Consider the following 14,283-nt stretch of genomic DNA (forward strand, 5'->3'; position numbering starts at 1 on the left):
ACTGAATTATCGTCACAACAATATGTTGACAAATGTGTTTTTTATATTTAAGTATTACAACACGGGAATACTATTATGTAGGAAACAAAATGGCACCTATAGCGGGAAGGACTGACCTATGTCAATTCATATCATAGACATGATATACCACTACCACTTACGGTTGCGTGACTTTGCGTGGCTTTCAGTGACAGGCATTTCCTGACAGTCATATAAGTTCCCTGGATTATTTCTTGACAGCAAACTATATATTTCAGGCTCAAGTAGTATAGATAAAGCAACACTTTGTAGTGTGGCACCCACCGAGTTTTTCTTTCAGCTATACATGTACAGTTTAAATGGGCTGTCCAAACATTTCCGATACGTCTTTCAGAAAACCGCAGAGATGAACAATAGTTATTTCGGAAGGGAGAAAGTGGTTTTCCCTAGTGTTTCGTTTGAAACCCGATAACATGCTCTGGTTTCATGAACAACCTCCGCAATCGGACCAGCAATTGCCACTAATATTAATAGGAGTCCCTTTCCTGTGAGAAACAATCATCTACACTCATCTAGAGCCGCTCAGGTGATTTTAAGCATAAGCAATTCATAGTGCGCAAGAAAAATCAATATGAATGTCTTGAAAAGGTTCCATGTGGCACTGCAGATTTTCTAAGTTATTGCTTTTCTTATACTTCCATATTTTATATCAAACATTATATTGTCAAACCGGAGCATCACACATATCGGCATTAAAGCAAACAGGTGAACATGATTTTATACAGACCTAAAACATATTTGCATAGAATTTTGATTTTGTGTTCGTGTTTTTTAAATTTGGTTTCCTATATTAGCCTATACAGTGTTTACGTTTGTCTATGACATTCGAGGCAAGTAAAATTCCTTTAAAAAAAGCAAAATTGCATTATTTTATCCCTTAAGGCTAGGTACAGGGGTCATGGTTGTTCCACTACTAAATATCAATTTTCATTTTAGATTAGGGTATCAAGATAGGCTTTCTCCTAGAAATGTTGACTGTGTACGTAATGCAAATTATGCCCTTTCAAAAATTACTTAATATACCGTAAAACCTCGTCTACAAGCATATATAGTATTTTTGATGAAAGCTAAATTATTACGAACAAGCGTAAATATGCCAATGCAATAGATTGGTCTTACAATAATATTAGTTTGTATATGCTTGGACGTGTAATTTATTTGCTCAAACTCCATAATGGCGCCTGGATTAACGTAGCTTTCATCAGAAGCACTCTATATGCTTGTAGACGAGGTTTTACGGTATTGTGGTTTTTGAGATATGTGTTGTTTTATGAAGATGTTTCGTTTCGATACTCTTTACATCATAACCCAAGAACCACAATGTAATATAATAAGCAATTTTTGAAAGCGCATGGGTTGTGTTTCTCACCATTCTAAACTTCACCATCTACATACCCCCACATCCACCTACATGTAATAAATTATGCAAAAAAAGTAACGCAGCTGTTTTAAATACGCATATAGCTTCAAAACTAATAAGTGGTTTCGCAATGTTTCAACATAGAAAGAAGGATGATTTATTTACTCGCATTTTGATACCCCATTTGTCCAATGTCGTTCCATATTAATATCACAGCAGTGTTTTTAAAGAAAAAAGCCAGAATTTAAAAGTTGCAGTTTACAAATTAATGGTTATTACGCAAGCATTGTGGCACGTAAAACCGCCATTATCTTCGCGCTGACTTCAAATCAATAAAAAATGGCTGCAACTTTTAATATATTCAGGTATAGTAGATATACGGAGAAGAAGACCTAACGTCATGAACAGGGACGACGGTTTACACGACCCGCCTTTAATAGAGTGTTTAGATAATGAAATATGGGAGAATGGAGCAGTGAAATATCATCTTAGCTTTTAATGTTATTAGTTGCTCCATATTTTGATTCCTATACCTTTAATTGTAATGTTTCACCCCCTTCCCAAAAAGATTGATCAGGATGGTCTTAACAAAGTCCTGGAATTGATTGAGAGTGGCAAAAAAGAAGGTGCCAAATTGGAGTGTGGCGGTAAACGAATTGGAGACAAAGGATACTTTGTGGAGTCCACCGTTTTCTCGGATGTGACGGATGACATGAGAATTGCCAGAGAGGAGGTACAGTTATGTTTCTGAGTACTTATTGTTACATACCATCAGATGCTTTGTTTTGTTTCGTAGGCACACTATAAGCACTGTCCTTGGAAGAGTATTGTGTATTGTGTATGCTAGCATCCCTGTAGTTATAGCGCCCTCTGTTGTTATGAAGGTCCGAGGCATCGGCAACAAAGAAAAATGCAATACACGACTTTCGTAATTGGACACCTTCTGCCGTAACATCGATGTCACGTGAAAAAAATATCGAAAGCGAGAGCAAGATTGTACATTCTTAAATTCTTGCCCTCGCCTTCGATATTTTGTCACGTGACATTGATGTTTACCTCATCTACGGTACATGGTGTCCATTTACGAAAGTCGTTTATAGCAATCCGGGTTAATCTGTAAATATTGGCTAACTATCAAGTTAAAACTGTAAATTAGCCACGTAAGAGGCTAGGGCCTGAAGAATGAGGAAAATTAAGGGGTAAATTATAAAATAAGTACAGTAGAAATGTCGGATGACGGGCTGTCTGTAACACAAATATTGGGTTCCCCAGGTGTAATAATATTTGTAATTACCTACCTAAGCATAATCAAGCAGCAGAGGACGCTAACTTCCATCTTAACTTTGGTCCAATTTAGAAGAGCCTCGAAGGGCATGGAAGCCCTACGAACAGCCGTAATGTTATTCTTGTGCTAGCAAACAGCATACTCTTCCAAGCACGGTGCCCGGGGCACGGTGTTTACCGTGTGCCAATGACCCGTAGGAACACGGTTTGTTGCGTATATTTGTGTGTATCCGGTGCACCAGAATTCCCCTTATACACAAGTAAAAGGGGGCGAACCTGTTTTACACAGGAACGGAGTGTCCATCTCTCTTTCGAAGCGATTGGGCCAGATTCCACTATGAACTATGTTGCTGTAGGGGGATCGCTACGCCTCCTCTACAGCGAGTCTGTTACCTTCCCAGCATTGAATAATACCGGTACCCATTTGTATACCTGGGTTGAGAGGAGAAGTAATAGAGGTAAAGCACCATGATGCAGTCATGTCTACAGTAGAATTCATCTCGACCTTTGCAGGACTTAACCCCATTAAAAGCTATTAAACCAAGATAACACTCATTGAAACAGCTCAACTGATTAAATCGGATCTTCTCTGGTTGTGCACAAGTGACTGTTTTCATGTGCGATATCGCAATAAAGCTGGTATTCATAGCTTCAGTTGGGTAACCGATTATAAAGGAAACGAAAGGAAACAATGTTATGTGTGGCTTTGTTCACGAAATCAGACAATTGCGTGCTTTTTGTAAACCAGCATTCTTGAAAATGAGCAACATAATGATTTTTGACTTAACACGGTTTGGAAATAATTTCTTCATATTTTTGGTGTTATCTGTCGTTTACATGTCCTTCCTAAAACACAAAAGTTACGACCCTCTCCAAACACCTAAATTAGCTAAAATTTAGGACATGTTACAAAACTATATTGTCTAGAATTTTAGAAGAGTACTTTTAATATTGGCCGGTTATTTTTCACACAGCGACGTTAACTAGGCAATGTGCTATTACCTATAACATTAACTAAAACACCAAAGTACGAATATTTCCAATCACCCAAATTAGCTCTATACTTATCACATGTTAAAAAGCTCTATTTTCTAGAAGTTTAGAAGAGTACTTTTAATATTGGCCGGTTATTTTTCACACAGCGACGTTAACTAGGCAATGTCCCATTACCTTTAACAAACACAAAAACACCAAAGTACGAATATTTCCAAACATCTAAATTAGCTAAAATTTAGGACATGTTAAAAACTATATTTTCTAGAAGTTTAGAAGAGTACTTTTAATATTGGCCGGTTATTTTTCACACAGCGACGTTAACTAGTCATATCCCCATACTGTTAACGTAGGGCTATTTGTAAAGGTCACGCGTCAATGGGAAAGAGCACTGTGTATTGTGTATAGGAAAACGGACAGTAACTGCAGTATGCCTTACTCAAGGGTACAACACGTTGGCGGGACCGAGGCTCGAGCCCACGATCTCTAGCATGCTATCGATTATGAGGGCAAGTCCTTCACCGCTGCCCCACCGTGCCCTCGACGGGCACAACAGGACGAAAAGTCCTTCCCCCCCCCCAAAAAAAAAATATGTAAACCTTGGTGGCCACAAATGATAATTAGAAAGTAATGTTTCTTATACATATATGTAAGCTACAATTCAAGTCTAATAATGGTGTAACCAATACACTATTTTGAATACAATTGTTTGACTACTGTAGATATTTGGACCAGTCCAACAGATCATTAAATTTAAGACATTGGATGAAAGTACGTGAACGAGCTAACAACAATTCCTATGGCCTTGCAGCTTCAGTCTTCACTAAGGACATTGACAAGGCTCTCGCTATTGCCAACAGTGTGCAAGCAGGGACTGTTTGGTAAGTGTGTACTGTCACGGCAAAAAGCGTATCTCAGATATCTGCTTATCTGCATAACTCAGTGTCTATCACGCAGAGCCACGTCCGTAATCCAACGTATATTCATAAGAAGCTCAGGCTTGAACCATGCTTGAACCGGTTTACATACAGAGCCTCATTTCAAATATATAGTTTTAGTTTTGGTTTTGGTTTTGGTCACGTGTTTTCCTATTGTCCTGCCTAACCACTTGAATCATAAGATATCGAACTCATTGTTTCTACCTTTTGTTTAAAACCGAACATTTGTGACAGTCAGTTTCGGTTTTGGTTTCAGTTTCTTATAAGTGGTGTGGATCGTAAAATTATTTGATTTGAAGTTACCTAGTATACAAAAGAAATGTTTAAATTTCGCAGTGCAATATTCACGAGCAGAGAAGTCGAACAAAGAAGTCTACATTTGAAAGCATTGATTTAGTTTGAAAGCATTGACTTGAGACTACGAATTAGCCTAAGCTGATTTCACTGTGAAAATATATAGACCATCAAAATATTTCCACAGACATTACAATAGGCACTTGACAGATTATGACTTCAGTGTTATAAACACGTTAGTCATGCTGTGTCTTCTTCTACTTCTTCTTCTTCCTCTTCTTCTGTCGATCATTACATTTGAACTAGCACTGACATGGTTGCACTGATTTTGACCTAACTTGGTCACACTGATCATTGACCGTGACCATACATGTCACATGAAACTCGTGGGGTCAAAGATCACGCAGAGGTCATAGGGGTAAAAACGTGATTTCAACTCAAAATGCATCTTCTAGGACAGTGATACCACTTACACACATGCATTTCTATTACCCAGTGCCTATTTGGGATCAAAGGTCATAAAGTGGTCACTTCCGGTATAAAACGAAAAACCTTCAACAATTTTATTTGCTAAGAAAAACATAGCACAGTAACGGTATGTTCACACATAAACTGTGGTTATTCTGTGTATATGTGTTTTTTGGGGGGTTCTAAGGTCATAAGGGGTCACTTCCGGTATAAAACAAAAACCTTCAAAAAATGTATTTGCTGAAAAAACATAGGACAGTAACGGTATATTCATAAATGAATTGTGGTTACTCAATGTATATGTGGTATTTTTTTATTTGGGGTCAAAGGTCATTAAGGGGTCACTTCCTGCATAAAACGAAATACCTTCAATTTTTTTATTAGCTAAGGAAAACATAGGACATTAACGGTGTGTTTGCACATGAATTGGGGTATTTTTATTTGGAATCAAAGGTAATAATTGTGTCACTTCCTGTATAAAACGAAAAACCTTCAAAATGCCCCTTCTGTCACAAATAACATGGTGAAGTGATGCCACATGCATTGTTATTGGACAATGTCTATGAGGTTTTCATATATTTTTGTGTCAAAGGTCATTAAGGGGTCACAACACGGCTGTGCTCGTGGTCTTAAACCACATTTAATGTCTAGTTTTTTTGTATTGTAAATGACTTTTCGCGTATACGTTTTCAATTAAATTTTAATTATTTTTTATTATACAGGGTGAACTGCTACAACCCTGGATCACCTCTAACACCATTTGGAGGATACAAGCAGTCTGGAATCGGAAGAGAGGGGTAAGTAAAACTATGTGTATTAGCACTAGTTTTATGTTTTCTGGGTACCTCTGGAAAAAGTATGATAAGTGTGATCATTTGTTGTTTTTTGGTGATAATTCCTCATTGCACTCACGTATTTTGTTTACGTTCGCTTTCCATGTCAAAATTAACCTAAACTGATAATATGTTACTGATCGTTACTTGTATTTTTACAGCGGAATGGAAGGTCTAATGGAGTACCTGGAGATCAAAACCGTAAGTTACAATTTGCATTACGTTAATGTTCTGTTGCAAAACCTACTATTATTCATAAAAATACAAATCATAATCATGTTTCCCTTCTCCTCTCTTTAACAGGTCATCGTTAAAGTTCCAGAGAAGAATTCTTAAAGCAGGCTAAAAAGGCTCTCAAAATATTTTGAGTGACACTGGGCTGAAATGAACTAATAAATATTTTAGTAATGCTGATCATCACCATTATCAGGCTTTAATCAAATATAAGAATAAGTTCTGCAATTGAACTGTAAGTTACGTAATTTAGACTGCTTCCTCCTGCAACATAAATCAGCCTACGTTGTACAATGTTCAATGACCCTCCAATGCATTCCACACAAAATACGTTTTTTTCTCCTCACCAGGATGTAAATTGTTGTTGCCTTTTTCGTTCGTTTATTTGTTGTAATTTTTCGGGAGTGGTTTTTTAACACAAAAATGTCTCAAACATTTCTCAATAATAGTGTTCTTACCTTTTAATTTTACAATAGGTTTTATCTCTTCTGTTCTTAAAAACACAGCTGTACCTATGAAATACAGTAAGCAAAAGAATTAAGGTAGCACTTGTGTTCAACCCTGTATATCCTAAATGCAGACAAATGTGTCAAAATTAAAACAAGAAGCCGATGCCTGTACTCCTTAGCTCTAATTTAAGACCTATTTTGCTGAAATTAATTGAGAGTTAAAGAAACGGTGATCCAAAACCTAATGAAGATACGAAATAAAAAGTTGCACTTTTGTGTTCTAATCAATGAAAACACGACGCTAGTTTTTTCGTGCTAATCAATGCAAGCACTTCGCTAGTTATCTTGTTCGCGAACACTTTGTGTACAAATCAATAGGGCATGCAATGTGGCAAACTGCAACTTTGAAATTTGCATTTTCCTTGTGTTTTTGGATCGTTGTGTCTTTATTTCTTGAACAATTTCAACGAATAAGGTCTTAAATTCGAGCTAAAAAATGCAGCTATTGGCTGTTGGTTCCAATTATGACATCTACCTATGTTTAGGATATACAGGAGGTGAACGTAATTGGTACCTTAATTATTTGGCTTCCTGTATGTAAATTGTATTACCAAGTTAAACAAGATTGATTAAATCTCGGTAACTGTGGCACTGTTGGTATGCAATTTGACACTTAAGCAGGGATTCGAGCAGATTACTTTTGAAAAACACGATAAATCCTTGATTTTACAAAAAAATACCAAAGTCGGGTGAAGAAAGGGGATGATCAATGAACTAGAAAGCCCAGTTGTGTTTGAGCAAACACGAATATAATATGCCTTCCCGATGTCCTTCTGCTTTCGCCTGTGCGATTTAAGTAGCTTTCAGTTTTATCCTCTAATTTTTGTCGAAGCTGTACTAATGTTTGCATAATTGTACCGTATATACGCGAGCTTAGATATCCTGCAAATATCAAGCCCGAATTTGCTGTATCTTGTGACAAAATGTGAGATTATACTTGTCACTTCCTATATCATGTACCGGGTGTCCCCAAAAAAAGTTACATGTAGATTTTGTTGTAGATGTAGTTAATGTTAACAAATATAAATATACTTTTCATGACATAATCTATGTACCCTCTACTAGTACCGCTGTGAATGTCAAGTTCACAACCTACGTACTTAGTCCACATTCCACGCATCCTGAGCAAGCTCTTTACGTGACATAATGCAATACGAGGTTCATTATACCACCTTCACAGCCACCGTGCATTTGGCGGGGCACTTGAGTAGGCCCAGCCGTAACATGGCAGATGCAGTATTTTATTCTAATAAACAAACAATAAAACTTGTAAAAACAAACAGCAACGATTTCAAGTCAACAAAATCCAAACAAGGCCTAAATGCAACAGATTGTTATTCATTTCACTATGTTGACATGAGATACTGCGTGCAGAACTGCTTTCACCAAAAATGTGTTCTTCTCTAATGACCATCTTCCTATATTTGTTACCACTAAGAGTCAAGAAGTTCTAAAACTGATTTATTTTCAGTGCACAATATTAGATTTTTAAATATGTTTCTTTTCTGCAATAAATTCAACAATGAAAAATAAGAGACACATAAAAAGTAATACAGAAAAATCTGAAAACAAAGGTGTGCGAGTGTTCAACTTTAGTTGTGCAATATTGTGATGGTTAGCCACTCTTGACACCCCTGTCATCTTGCGCTCATAAGTTAAGTTCCTTTTAAGATACACAATTGAAATTTAACAAACAGTTACACGAAGGATGAATAAATAATATCTGAAAAAATGACATTGTTTTGTTGTACCATCACAAAATGCGGTTCATTTTCTACATGTAACCTTTTTATGGGACACCTTGTATATGTACCTATTTACTGTGCGTCGACAACCGTGCCGGCCGAGAACCGCCGGCCTCTAGTTCTACTGGGCTACCTGTGCCCCAAGCCTAGTATGGTTATGATGGTTGGGCTCTGAAGCTATTTTCGTTCACGAGAAAGTACGTACTCCGTTTTCTTTTTGGGCTCCTGAGGGCCAGACCATTAACTTATGGGACCTACATACACAGTATAATTGTTCGCAAGTTCACGCCCTGCCATTACAACCAATTTAAATTCACGCTCTGTTATTCATTTGAAAAAGTTGACACTTCTTGCAATTTATTTAGTTGTATTTCTGCTGAAAAAAGACAACTGTGTTGGTAAAATGCTGGCTCGTACGGTCCAATGCAACAGACTGATAACGTCATTATATGAATAGTAGTCTCTTCTGCAGCTAGTTTGGTTACGCGTAACCAAACTGGCTGCGGAGAAGATTATATAAACGGATCGTATGGTCGGCGATATTTCTTTTACTGGTCATCATTTGCATCACATAATACATGATATACTTCAGTATACGAGGCTGGATCGCGCTGTGTTCAGTTTTATACGACGGATTTATTGTCATTATTATTACAAAAGAAAAATAAATTCATTACAATTAAAAGTTTACAATTAAACCAGGGTATGAATGCACAACCTTTGGATTAACAGTCGAGAACCTATACCACTACTAGTATGCTACCAGCCTTTCTGCCATAAATGCGTTTGTTCAACATACTTATTGATTACGTAATAAAGCGCATACACACGATGGCTGATGGAAGCTTATCTTGTCATTGTTTATTGTGAAATTTTGAAGTGTTTCGGCCTGGGATTATGTTATCATTGAGTTTCATCTTTTTTTTGCTACAAGATTATCCTCTTCATTCTATGCTTTAGGCCCCTAGTTTCTTAGTAAGTAAAGTTTGCAATTTTGTTTTTTCATTATTTACATTAATGATCGTAAATTAACGCTAATTTACCGGTTGATATAAACAGTCATTTTTAATTTGCCGGTAAATTAACATCACTGACTTATTTATTTTTGTTTATCCTTTGCTTTTTAGGCCTCCACACTTGTCTTGTTTTGTTGTTATACGTGTGTGTTTAATTTTTTATAAGGTGGTGCAACACTTTTGCAGGCATTTTTTTTTTTCAAATTTTGTTTAATTTTGTTCATCTCCTCCATCTTGTGTTTTTTAATCATTTTGGTATTAATTAAGTATTCTTTGTATTTTTGATGGAAATAAATTGAATTGCATTGAATTGAATTGAGTTGAAATATACTATTACCTGTCTATTACTAATAAATACGTATATAATCTCCGATCAATATAAATATGTGTACTGTACTTATTAAGATAATTATCTCGCCAAGTGATGGCACTTAGAAAGCTCCGTAACATTTTTTGTTAAGTCAACTTGACGTGACAAATTATCCTGCCATGTTGTCATCCATTTTTTTTTTACTTTTATCGTGCCATGTTGATTTATATTTATTATTTATATCGTCTTGACATTATGCTGATAATAAGTCTATTTGGCAAGATAAATATCTTGCGAAGTTGTGTCACTTAGACGCTTCCGTACTACGGAACAAGCTAGGGCAAGTTTGTTTTGAACCCAAGCTTGCCACACAGGTAACATAACTTCTAAATGTTTGAAAATGTTCATACAAACAATAACACTTTGTCACACGCTTAGAACAATGTTAAAACATAATCATTTTAGTCACACCTTTCATATCCAACAAAAATAGATCAGGCAACCAGGCTGATTTTCAAAAATGTTCGGTTTGCCTAGCAATCTGAATTCCACGCATGTTGAAAATATTATTTAATATTATCTACCATATTATTTTACAACTAGGTTTTTAAATAACCAATTATTGTCTTACATGAATATACCATAGTGAAGTCAAAACATAATACCTAAAATAATAAAAGCATTTCAACTGAGACAAATATATCTATTCGTCTCAGACTTAAACATGTTTTCATTCTAATTCGGGGGACATAACTTAAAATATCAGCAGTAAAATAAAAAATTTCTTGCAGATCCATGAAGTGTCTTCTATAGATTGGTGCATAAAACATAAAAATCCGTTCACTCGTCACTGAGATAAATGGGAAACTACAAATAGACTCATTTTTTAACCTTTCCAATGGGACAATACACATTAACAATAATGTGCTGCATTGTAGTTTACTGTCTGTCCAATTAACTTAGACACCCAGTTTTTGTTACTTATTTGAAAAAATATCCACTTTCAAAGAAAGTCATGAAAGAAAAGTGTTAACATTTGCTGAGACCTAACGGGATTTTTGTGTTTCCAAAGCATTGAATGAGGGTTTACCTGAAATTCTATTGAAATTGGAAGGTTTTTCTCAACACATTAGAAATAATCCGGTAGAAGTTGGGTACATTACTTTGGAAGGTCTCATTATACAGATTTGCAGGTATTGTGATTTTGGATAGTGAATGGATGAATATTAAATCAATTATACTCCTCACCAAAAACATTTGTTCAATATAATTCAGTTCGTAAAATGCAGACAGTGTTTCTTATTGGCATATTTATTCTTAGTGTATTAACTCAGTGTGATCTCAGCTGTCCCTCAGCCAATTACAATAATTCGGCGCGGTATTTGAATCTTCTTCTGTGCATGCTTATGGCTTGGCCCAATTCTATAATAAATACAAATTGTATGCCCTATGAATGATTTGATGTTATTGGTGAGGAGTATAATCCACAATACACTCCAGACGCATAGTAACTTGCCCTATCATTTGTTATAATCATGGAAGAAAGAGATGAGAAGGAACCACAACGACTTCGATCGGCCAAGTTTTAATCCGCTTATCTATTGACGCATGAAAAGAAAAGCTATCAATGGTACTTTCTTTCATGTATGATCCATTTACCGCGGTCGATGCTTGTCGAAATCATTACTGGAAAAATGTATAACAAACCCATCCACGAACAAACAAACGCTACCCAGAAGTAAGATAATGGAATTTCACTGATGCTCTGAACAAACCGTTTTCTTGATCGTGTTGTGTAGAAAAGTTTCATCTTTAGCAAATAAGGTAAGATTTTGGTGACTTTTTCGATGGAAAATAGATGTAAAATGTTCTTAAATAATGCACAATGTTCCGGTTGAGTCCGGTACATGAAACCTGTTTAATTTAATAGTTTATATGTGTATAATCGTAATTAGCTAACTCGTTTTAGTGCCAAAGACTCAAATAGGGAGATAGACATTGATACGAGGGGGGGGGGCAGGAGGAAGCAAAATAGGGAGATAGACATTGATACGAGGGAAGGGCGACACTGTGGCCCTGCACAAGTGCAATGGGGCGCGACAGGCTCATAAGCGGACCTTTTGTGATTGAAGGGCTTATTTTCAACGTTTTTACAGAAAAAGTGGACCTTTTCATTCGGATTTGCATTTTGTCATAATAATGTGAATCAATTTATCACTGTCAAACACGAGAGGGCGCTAGACCATTAAAACAGCGGTCGGACAACGGTGTTCAATACTATTTTATCTCCAGCCTTTATGGGCTTTATTGACACAGGCAATTACCTCCATTGAAATAAGCTGATTGGTACTTCAGAGTTAACAATGAAGTCAGATTACAATAAACTTACTGAATCCCTTGCGTTTTCGTATCTGAACAATAGAGTTACGGAAACTGAAAAGATAAAAAGACCCTTACCGTCGTTTTATCTTTTCAGTTTCTGTTTCCGTAACCGTATCCGTTTTTGTAAGTCATTGTTATTCTGAAGTGGTAGTCTCCCAGGTGTGATCAATCTTTTATTCTAGCTTTTTGTTAGTTACTGAAAATTTGAAGCTCGTGAATTTCAGTTTTCGTTTTGGTAAGTTATATTGATTTTTTACATAAATCCTTGAGATGAGCGGTTGGGTGCTAATCTAGACAAAAGAAGAGTCTAAATTTTACGGTCCTAAATTCGCGGGAAATTGTACGTCTTCAATTGACTTGTGTTTGGTGTATATGCACTACGCCTAGACGTAAGTGGCTCTTAAAAATAGTCTTGCAGTGAAATATATACTAACCATGTTGCCAAGTTATAAGCAAAAGTTTTTCATATTGGCGATGAAACAAGCGTCTAAAATAGTCAAATATCTCCCAATGAGGCGCGTACAAGTGGTGATTTGGTAATCATGTTTGATATTGAAATGCAATACAAAAGAAATGCGTTGGAGCAAAGATAATGTATTCTATTCATTCGTACCAATGGCAAGCTAATCTGATAATTGGTTGGGTCTATATACAAGGCTCGGGTTTATTTTAAATGTTTATTTTTGCAGAGCTTATTTTCAGTCATGGATCATACTGATAAATTTCGCAGGGAAGGGGGAGGGAGGGAGGGAGGGGATACTTGAAACTGAACAAGTGAGAGTGGGAGGGGGTGAGGAAGAAAGAGAGGAGAGGGATAGACGGAAAGACAAGAAAGAGAAGAACTCAGAGGAGAGAGAAGGAACCGGGGAGAGAGTGGGGAGACTGATCATTCGGAGAGCGGGGGGGAGGATGAAGCAAAATAGGAGATAGACATTGATATGAGGGCAGGGCGAAACTGCGGCCCTGCACAGGTGCATTGGGGGTGCGACACCCCCAACGTTTTTACAGAAAAAGGTGCACCTTTTCATTCGGATTGGCATTTTGTCATAATCATGATAATAATGTGAATCAATTTTTAAATTGATAAACAGTGTCAAACACGAGAGGACGCTAGACCATTAAAACACCGGTCAGACATCGGGTTTCCATAATCTTTTATCTCCACTCCAGCCTTTTAATATTGACACAGGCAAATCATCTCTATTGAAATAAGCTGATTGGTACTTCAGAGTTAACAATGAAATCAGATTACAGTAAACTTACTGAATCCCTTGCGTTTTCGTATCTGAACAATAGAGTTACGGAAACTGAAAAGATAAAAAGACCCCCAGTCCCTAAAGCACAACAGAAGTGGAAGGTAGTAGTAAGGAGACTAGCACTTAACATAAGGTCAAGCCAGGATAATGACCTTTAAACCGGAAATGACCAATGACCTTCATATTGTTCTAAAACAAAATAAGAGACTTGATATATAAGGTTCAATTTGGGTGTGGGGGGTTTTGATGGTGTGTGGGGGTTGTTTTGTATGCTGAAGTTTATTTTATAGTAAAAATAAATTATCACTAAATATATACATGGAAGATTTTTAAACTCCTGGGGAAGAATTTAATTTAATTGATTTTGAGGAGGAAGAGCATTCTACAACTATATGGGATGCTTATAATTATATGGATGCTGATTATATTAAATATGGCAAAGGAAAACCTAATGAGCCAATTCTTGATTTATCTAGGCCAGTACAAACTCAGGAAGCAAAGAGCAGATTTTATGAATCAGTTAAGAAACAAGGGTGGGAAGTAAATTTAGATTCACCTAATAAATATAAAGTGATTTTTGTAGAAGAACTAAAAACAAAGCAAATTTTTGCTGCCACAGATA

General features: G+C 36.4%; 1 pseudogene; it reads left to right on the top strand.

Moving 5' to 3' along the window:
- LOC140145456 (retinal dehydrogenase 2-like) overlaps positions 1-10,068 on the top strand; it is a 58,055-nt pseudogene extending 47,987 nt beyond the window's left edge.
- Positions 10,069-14,283: the final 4,215 nt, after the last annotated feature.

This window comes from Amphiura filiformis, unplaced genomic scaffold (genome assembly GCF_039555335.1).
Source record: "Amphiura filiformis unplaced genomic scaffold, Afil_fr2py scaffold_289, whole genome shotgun sequence".
NCBI classification, from domain to species: domain Eukaryota; kingdom Metazoa; phylum Echinodermata; class Ophiuroidea; order Amphilepidida; family Amphiuridae; genus Amphiura; species Amphiura filiformis.